Below are 9,759 nucleotides of genomic sequence, written 5' to 3'. Positions count from 1 at the left end.
CTTGGCACCTTGGCCGCACAGGAGGCCTGTGGCCGAGTCTGGCTCCACCTGCACTTGGCTCCAGGTCCTGCAGATGACCTTGGGACCCATCGCTGGGGTCGGGGGGGAAGAGGAGCTGCCAAGCCGCTGCAGTGGGCGAGGTGACCCAGGCAGTGCCAGCCCTCGCTCACCTGGCTGTTCCGGGGCACCTCCCGGAGCCTGCTCCTGGCAGGGCCGCTGTGAGAAGGCGGAGGGCGGGAGCCGAGTGGACGGTGTCACTCACACTTGCTTCCACGGGGGTCAGGGTGCTAAGAGTACCGAGACGGGCTCCCATGCGGGCACCTGGCACAGCTCTGGCCGTCAGGAATGGAGGGGAAGCCACAGGTGTGATGGTGGCCGCAGTCACACAGAAGGAATCAGGTGAGGGGTGGGCATCGTGGCACAGCTGCCTGCTCATGCCTCGGGGAGTGGCCCCTGCCACCGTGTGCGAGGCCCAGAAGCAGCGCCTGGGTCCTGCCTGGCCCTGCCCTGGCTGTTGCAGGTGTGTGGGGGTGGGCCAGCAGATGGAAGATCTGTCACTCTACCAGTCAGATAAATAAAGAAATCATTTAAAAAAAAAATTCATTATAATGTAGCAAGTTTTCTGTTTACTCACGGTATCCTAAATGTTCTTAAAGATTATGTATTTATTTGGCAGGGTGACAGAGAAGTGTCTTCCATCACCTGCTTCACTCCCCAGAGGGCCGCAGTGGCCGGGGCTGGGCCGGGCTGAAACCAGGGCCAGGAGCTCCACCCAGGGCTTCCACGTGGGCGGCACCGGCCCAAGGACGTGCGCCCTCTGCTGCTGCTGCTCCCAAGCCATGAGCAGGGAGCTGCATCAGAAGTGGAGCAGCCGGGACACAAACTCACCCATGCAGGATGCCTGCCTCCCAGTGCCAGCTCCCAGGTGAGCACAGTTAGAATGAGCGTGAGAGTGCGCCGGTTCAGGTCCTCTTCCTCGTTGTCACCGTCACTGTCACTAAGGAGCGGGGCCCTACAGCGGGGCAGGCACCGCAAGGACAGTGGAGTCCTGGTGCCACCCAGGATGAGCTTGGAAACCTCAAGGGAGACAGCACCAGGCCCACTGCGTCACTCACGTGGCAGTGGGAGGGGCTGGGGCGGGGCCGTGTGCCTGTAGGGGTGGGGTCAGGGTGGAGTCCGTGGCAGGTGCGTGTCCTGCAAGTGTGGGTGGAAGGTACCGGCTGTGTCAGCCCAGAGTGGAGAGAGCGGCCCCCTGTGGTGAGCTCCCCTGCCTGCCTTGGGGGCTGTGCCAGCTCAGCCACCCCACCTCTTAGCTATGCCTGCTCCCCCACCCCGCCCACTGGTGGCCCCTCCTCCTCCTCTGCAAGGGGTCCTTTCTTTCTTTCTTTTCTTTTCTTTTTTTTTTTGACAGGCAGAGTGGACAGTGAGAGAGACAGAGAGAAAGGTCTTCCTTTTTCTGTTGGTTCACCCCCCAATGGCTGCTGCGGCTGGCGCACCACACTGACCAAAAGTCAGGAGCCAGGTGCTTCTCCTGGTCTCCCATGGGGTGCAGGGCCCAAGCACTTGGGCCATCCTCCACTGCACTCCCGGGCCATAGCAGAGAGCTGGACTGGAAGAGGGGCAACCGGGACAGAATCCGGCGCCCCGACTGGGACTAGAACCCGGTGTGCCGGCGCCGCAGGCGGAGGATTAGCCTAGTGAGCCGCGGTGCCGGCCTGGGATCCTTGAATATTTATGAAAACTCAGGCAGAATGCGCAGGCCTGCCTTCATTCCTCCCTCAAACCGAGGGGCGCGTTGCCAAGGGGCTGCAAAGCAGAGAGCCCCAGACCAGGGGTGCCTCCGTCCCAAAGGTGCCCCAAGGTCACGCGGCCCCAGTCCCTCGTTTGGTGCCTTTGAGGCCTGTGACAGCTGGGGGTGACCTCCTGAGAGTCCAGGCCCCGCCCTGGCAGGGGAGGGCAGCTGGGAGCCGGCCCCAGGTGGGCGTCACCTGCCAGGGTGGGGCCTGGGAGCTGCAGGGGGGGAGGCGCCGTGCTCCCTGCACAGGCCCACACAGGGGTGCCTGGTGGGGGGGTGGGATGAGGCTGAAGCCCACTGTGCCCCCCACAGGTCCCGCAAGCCTTCCACCCACAAGTGCAAGGGTGGGTTTGGTTTCCATCACTTATTTTCATCTGTTTATTTGAAAGGCAGAGAGACAGAGAGCTATCCCCCCAGATGCCTGCAACAGCTGACGCTGGGCCAGCGCAGCCCAGACCTCCATCCAGGTCTCCCACATGGGGGCCCAGGACCCCAGTACTGGAGCCGCCAGCTGCGACCTCCCAGGGTCTGCATCGACAGGGAGCTGGAGCCGGAGCCAGAGCGTAGCTGGGAGTAGACCCCAGGCGCTCCAGCGGGAGGCCGGCCCCTCAGTGCGTCCGTAACCCCTGCACCCACCTCCAGGGCCTGCCGGCCCGCGTGGTGTGGCTGGGGACGCAGCTGCCTGCGAGGGGCTGCCCGGGCCGGGAGCCGCCTGTGTGGCTGTGGCAGGTGTCCAGCTCCTCAGGAGTCTCGGCCCCTGCCCGAGGTCAGAGTGGGGCAGATTCCGTGTCTCAGTGCCAGATGAGGACGGCCCAACCTGGGCTTCCAGAGGGGCGGCCTTTGCGTCCTTGGGGACAGGGCAAGGGCGTCCATGGGGGCAGAATTCCCAGGTGCACGAATCCTGATTGCTGCTGATGCGAGAGGGGAGACGGTGCCCAGCCGTGAGTGACCCCGGACACAGCGGCAGGGGAGCTCGAACTTCCCCCTGGAGCTGGAGGGAGGAAGTGGCTTCAGACCCAGATCGGCTGTGGGCCCTGTGTTCACGGCGTGGGGGCTGGGCATGGTGTGGCGGGGCCAGAGGACACAGAGTGACCAGCGTGGAGCCTGCGGTGCCCTTGTGGGAGGCCTCACGCCACTGCTTCGGCGCTGCCCTGTGGAGGAGGAACACCGGCCAGGGAAGACCCCGGTCCTCAGAGGGGTTTCCTCCTGGGCTCAGCAGGGGTGCAGGCGGCCTGCTTGTGGTATCTCAGTCACTTCTGGGTCCCTGAGGTCTGGGGAGGAACTAGCACCGTCCCTGCCCTCCCCCACGGCCCCACCTGGACCCGGTAGCTCTCTGCGTCCGAGGCTACATCTCCGCGTGCCGGACCTGCGGGACCAGGCCTGTGCAGGGGAGCCGAGGTGGGTGACCCGCTGGCCGCCCAGGCACAGGGCGCTGCGAAGGTGGGGGTCTCCAACAGGGCAGCTGAAACCTGGGCCGCCTGCGTCCTGAGGCCGTGCCTGAGCCCTGTGGGGGACATCCCACTTGTCACTCTGTTGCCTGTGTCGCCGATAAGGAGCTCTGCCAGGGTTAGGGACTAGTTGGTGACAATGGCCAGGTCACAGGGGTGGGGCTAATGATGCTGAGCGGGACTAGAACCCGGGGGTGCACACAGGGGCCCTGCTCGTGTAGTCAGAGCACCACAGGGGCTGGCGCCAGCCGGGTGTCCTTCCCACAGCACGGGTGCTGGCGGCGTCACGGCAGCCCCAGAAATGTCGCCTGCACTCCTGCGGGGCCTCTCCCTGCAATGCCCCGGAGGCAGAGCTGAGGTCAGAGGCCTCCGCTGTGTTCTGCTGGCACGGGCAATGCGGGCAGCAGCTGATGGGCAGGAGAGCCGGGCAGGCGCACAGGGGTCCTGGTGCTGTCTGTCCCATGTGCCGCTCGTTCCTGTGTCCCACGTGAGGGACGAGGGCCCACCCAGAAGCCAGGCAGGCTGCGTCCCAGGACCGTGCCAGGGAGAATCGGGAGCCATCTGTCTATGCCCGCTGGTGCTCGGCCGAAAGCCCTCCTCGAGTGGGTGTGGGTGGGCACGGGTGCACCGCGCCTCCAGGGCCTCCATTCACAGAGCTCTGGGCAGGGCAGGCATGGGGTTGGGGGCCCGCGTGGCACTATGCTCAGCGGCTCTGGTCAGAGGTCGACACTCTGCACTGGGGTCTGACAAAGGCCCTGGTCCCACACCCACTCTGCGGGTGTCAAGCGACCCTTCTGTGGGGTGGTGCACGGGCACCCAGGCCACACTCAGGGCGGCACTGTCACCTGAGCAGGGCTCTCAGAGGAGGTGTGCCAGGTGGGCGGCATTCCAAGGGCAGGTGTGACCCAGGACGACATACTTGTGGAGTCTCAGTGGCCCCAAGAGGTTGGCAGGTGCACGGGCAGTTGAACAACAAGGCAGTTCCTGGAGCTGCTGGTGACGTGAGGGGAGGGGTGAAGGGGTCAGGCTCCCAGCCCCCGCTCAGGACCCGCCCTTCCTGTGGGCCCCCAGGGCTCCAGGCAGCGGGGCACTCTTCCACCCTTTGAGCGGGCACACTAGGGCCACAGCAGGTGACTGGCGCCGTGGCAGAGGCCTCGCTAGTTACAACCTCCTTCCTGACAACGAGGAAGTGAGGGGCGTCCATCACCGGCTCCACCCGGGAGCTGGCCTGGCCAGCCCAAACCAGGACATGTGGGCAGGAAAGGGTGGGGGCCGGGCAGCCAGCGCTGTGCACAGGCACGCTCAGGTCAGACGCCTCTTCGCTCTGACCGGGCCCAGGTCCAGGCACGGTGAGGCAGCCAGCCAGGGCAGGAGCGCAGGCGGGGGGCTGGCTGGGGCTGCCGCCTCCCACTGCTGCCTGGGTGGTCACTTCTGCCTCCTCCAGGGAGGCTACAGTGGCCATGCTGCGTTTTAGACAGCGCTGGGCCTGGGACTTGCCTTGAGCCCCCCCACACACACACGGTACTGTCTGCTGTGGGAGGGGCGGGGCCTTGCGTGGCTGACTACAGCTTAGTTTTGGCCACACCACTCCTGTGACCCCATCTTGTTGGCTCTGGGTTGGTGATGGGGAAACCTGGGCCATTTGGGAAACGCTGATGACCCCAGACCACCCCCAGAACTCCTGGCCCCCTCACTGTGCGCATGGGCTTGGCTTCTGGCCACTGCCCCCTGCAGGCGCGCGCCGGGCAGTGGGGTCCTAACTGCTACCTCCTGGCTGTCAGCCGGCCACTGTAGCCACCGGGCAGCTCCAGGCACGACTTCCGCCTGGGGCGCTGAGCAGCGAGCACCGCAGGCTCCTGGTTCGGTCACATCTGAGCCTGGACAGCTGAGCGGGAAGGCAGGGGTCAGCAGACTGCTCCCGGACAGGCGGCTGGGGGAGGGACTGTGAGGACTGCAGGCGGCGGCTGGCTTGAGGACACCACAGACCGCAGGGCAGGGCCACTCTCCAGTGTGGCCCACCGCAGTGGCCCACCACTCGCAACCCCGCAGGGCAGGTGGGACCCGGCTTCCTAGGCACACGGGGGTCGGGGCCCCGGGGGCTTCCGTCCTTGCAGCAGGCCGAGCTGGAACTCAGTTGTCACGGCAGGTGCCGTTCATCCTAGATTCCCGGGACCGGGCCTGGTGTCTGCACGGGGCAGGAAGGGACAGCAGGGGCCTTCTGGGGACCCAGGACCCATGGAGGAGGGGGTGGGGAAGGGGCTGGGGTGTGGGGGTCTGGAAACCCTCCCACTGCTCAAGGGGGGGGCTTTAGCTTGGATGGGCTTTCTTGTGACACCCCCACATCTGTGCCAGGTGGACAGGAGCAGGTGCACACTGGTCAACTTCTGCCCTGTGGTTCCAGGAGAGGGGTCCTGGGCACCGCACTAGGAAAGAACTCGGGAATAAGATAATAGCCCACATCTCACGAAGCCTCTGGCCCAGGGAAGAGCAGCGGGGCTGGGGTCGGGGTTGGGGGAGGCTTAGAGCCGCCTGGAAACGGTTGTCGTGGCAAAACGCGTGGTCAGTGCCGTTGTCAGTGTGTGTGTGGAGGTGCGGAGCCCATCGCTGCCCTCCCTCCCCAAGCAGGAACTCTGCCCCGTCACACGGACACTGCCCACCCCTCCCCAGCTCTGCTCTCTGTGTGTGAATCTGCCAGCGCCTGCTGTCTCTGAGTGCATCCCACGGTGCTGGCTGCCGGGGGTCCTCCGCTCATGGGGGTCCCGCGTCACCCCTTAGGGCCCAGCAGTGTCCGACCGCATGGAGAGGCCGCCCTTGGTTCGCCCCTCAGTGGACCGTGGGTGGCCTCCTTTTACAATCAGTTGCTAAATAGAGACAAGTGAAGTGGCTTCTGCCCTTGGGAAAATGTGAAAGCCTGAGACAAAAAGGAGGGGGCGGCAGTGTGGCGCAGCGGCACCCAATGTGGCGCCAGTTAGAGTCCCAGCTGCTCCTCTTCCGATCCAGCTTCCTGCCACAGAGGATGGCCAAGTCCTGCACCTGCTGTGGGAGACCCAAATAAGGCTCCTGGCTTCGGACTGGCAGTTGTGGCCATTTGAGGAGTGGCCCAGCAGACGGAAGATCTCTGTGTGTGTCTCTCTCCTCTGTCTGTAACTCTGCCGTTCTCTCCCCTCTATGGGAAAGACACAAGGGCCAGGTCACTGTGGGCCGGGCAGGCCTTCTCTCCCCAGGGGCCTGACATTCTTGACGTCGTTGCTTTTCTAGACTAACTTACTCTTTTCTGTTGTTTGTCTTTAAAAGATGTATTTATTTATCTAATTGTTTGAAACACAGAGTTATAGAGAGAAAGAGAGAGAAGAGACAGAGAGAGGTCTTCCATCCATTGGTTCACTCCCCAAATGTCCACAATGGCAAGGGCTGGGCCAGGAGCTTCTTCCAGGTCTGCCACGTGGGTACAGGGGCTCAAGGACTTGAGCCGTCCTCCACTGCTTTCCCAGGCCACAGCAGAGAGCTGGATCAGAAGCCGAGCAGCCAGGACTCGAACTGGCACCCATATGGGATGCCGGCACTGCAGACAGCAGCTTAACCCACTGCACCCCCTAACTTACTGTTTGAAGAAGACAGTAAGTTTGGGGCAGGTCTTTGGCACAGTGAACAAGCCACTTCTGGGGCTGTGTTGTGGTGCAGCAGGTTAAGGCTCTGCCTACGATGCTGGCGTCCCATGTGAGCTCCCTTCTGTGGCCTGGGAAAGCAGCAGGAGATGGCTCACGTGCTTGGGCCCCTGTGTCCCTACAGGAGACTCAGATGGAGCTCCAGGCTCCTGGCTTTGGCCTGGCCCAGCCCTGGCTGTTGCAGCCATTTGGGAAGTGAGTCAGCAGATGGAAGATTCTCTGTGTAGCTCTCTCTCCCCCTCTCTATGTAAGTCTGTCATTCAAATAAATAAGTCTTAAGACAAAGGGATGTCACTTGGTACATCCACACCCCACTAGCGTGCCTAGGGCCAGGTCCCAGCTTCCTGCCTATGTACATTTTCGGAAGCAGCAGGCTGTGGCCTGAGTACATGGGCCCCCACCACCCATCTGCAGAGCCGGGCAGAGTTCCCGCTCCCGGCCCAGGCCTGGCTGTTGCAGGCATTTGGGGAATGAACCAGATGAAGGAAGAGCTCTGTCTCCATCTTCCTGCCTTACAGATAAATAAAATGAATAAGTGAAACTGTAGCTATTAAAGCAGCAACCGCAGCAAGACTGGGCCAGTGAGGTGAGTCCTGGGGCTGGCGTGGCGGCGCAGGGAGGTGAGTCCCGGGGGCCGGCGTGGTGGCGTAGCGAGGTGAGTCCCGGGGCCGGCGTGGCAGGGCAGCGAGGTGAGTCAGGGGGCCGGCGTGGCGGGGCAGGAGGTGAGTCCCGGGGCCGGCGTGGCGGGGCAGGAGGTGAGTCCCGGGGCCGGCGTGGCGGGGCAGCGGGTAAGTCACCACCCTCGATGCCAGCATCCCATGCTGGAACACCAGCTTAGTCCCAGCTGCTCCACTTCTGGTCAGCTTGCTGCTGAGGCCCTGGGAGGGCCCTGCCACTCACGTGGACACCTGGAGGAACTTCTTGACCCCTGACTTCTGTGTGGCTCAGACCTGGATATTGTGGCCATCTGGGGAGTGGACCAGCGGATGAAGATCTCTCTCTGTCTCTCCCTCTCTGTCACTCTGCCTTTCCAATACATCAAGGAAAGAAGGAAGGAAAAAAAAAGGCAAAGTAAGGCCCTGAGCTGTGGGCCGTGGGGCAGAAACGTCTCTGGGCTGTGTTCCAGGTCCAGCCTGGCCTCACACAGGTGGCCGCCCGCTCTGGCTCTCGGCATCCTCAATTGCAAAAGGGATGCACGGGCGTGGGGCCCCTGTGGCACCTGCTGCCCACCCTACCTCCGCAGGCCTGCGAGCCGGCAGCTAGGGAAGTCCTGTCTCCGCCCTGTGAGGAGGTGCACAGGTGTACAGGACACAGCAGCGGGGGTCTCTGGGTGGCTACAGAGGTCCCCTCGGCAGGACACACTGTAGCCGAGGTCCCCTACACTGTAGCCAAGGCCCCCTAGGCAGGACACACTGTAGCCGAGGTCCCCTACACTGTAGCGGAGGTCCCTTGGCAGGACACACTGTAGCCGAGGTCCCCTACACTGTAGCGGAGGTCCCTTGGCAGGACACACTGTAGCGGAGGCCCCCTCGGCAGGACACACTGTAGCGGAGGTCCCCTCGGCAGGACACACTGTAGCGGAGGCCCCTCGGCAGGACACATTGTAGCCGAGGCCCCCTCGGCAGGACACACTGTAGCCGAGGTCCCCTCGGCAGGACACACTGTAGCCCCGGAAGCAGCGTCGGCAGGACACACTGTAGCGGAGGTCCCCTACACTGTAGCCGAGGTCCCCTCAGCAGGACACACTGTAGCGGAGGTCCCCTACACTGTAGCCGAGGCCCCTTCGGCAGGACACACTGTAGCGGAGGCCCCTAGGCAGGACACACTGTAGCGGAGGTCCCCTACACTGTAGCGGAGGCCCCCTCGGCAGGACACACTGTCTCCGAGGCCCCCTCGGCAGGACACACTGTAGCTGAGGCCCCCTCGGCAGGACACACTGTAGCCGCCGGAAGCAGCGTCGGCAGAGCTCCGCCCGCTCCTGGGACAGTCTTGGACAGCGCTGCCTTCTGCTCCTTCGCGGGTGCTGGCGGGGGAGTCCTGAGACCTCTCTGTGGGGAGGCGGCACTGCTGGCTTCTGCTTCCCGGGAAGTGTGGAGGTCTGTGCTGTGGCCCAGCCTGGAGGCTGGGGCTGTCCCGGTCCTCACAGCCCGGCCTCTTCCCGTGCCCGGCTCAATTTGGGAGCCTGGACTGAGTCCAGCTGCAGGGCTGGGGTCCTGGCTCCTGCAGTCCAGACCCCTGTTCCTGTCCGGGCCCAGGGCAGAGGTGCCCGGCACACACTGGGCTGAGCGCCCCCCCCCCCCCCGCAGGGGCTCTGGCTGCTGTCGCTACACCCTGGGCGACAGGGCAAGGCCGCGGGCGGCCCCCAAGCCCCACTGTGCGGCACGGCTGGCGCAGTCCGGCCGGCTCCCGGGGCTCCGGGCCAGCGCACGGCCCCCAGGGGGCGCTGCGTCCTTGCCTCTCGGGCTGTAAAACGAAAGTCCCCTCCCGCCACGCGGGCCGTAGTTGCGCGTGGGGCTGCGCGTGGGGCTGCGGGCGGAAGCCGGGCCCCCAGCAGCCCGCCTTAGGCGCCCGGGCCCGGGCCCGGGCCGCCCCCAGGGAACGGCGTCCCGCCCGCCCCAGGCACAGGCCGGGCGGCAGTGCCAAGGCTACCGTGAGGGTGTGTGGGGGGTCTTGGGGTGCGCGCCGGCCGGGGGCTGTGGCCTCCGCACTCCGTACTGAGCTCCAAGGGCCAGCAGGGCGCTCCGGGCCGGCCGAGGGGACGCCTGGGCGCGCCGGGCCGTCGGGGGAAGCGCGGGGGCGGGCACGCCGCGGAGGGCGGGCGGCGGCCGGGGGCCGAGCTTATAAAGGCCCG

The sequence above is a fragment of the Lepus europaeus genome, chromosome 19 (genome assembly GCF_033115175.1).
Source record: "Lepus europaeus isolate LE1 chromosome 19, mLepTim1.pri, whole genome shotgun sequence".
Lineage (NCBI taxonomy): Eukaryota > Metazoa > Chordata > Mammalia > Lagomorpha > Leporidae > Lepus > Lepus europaeus.
Note: the sequence above shows the minus strand (reverse complement) of the source record.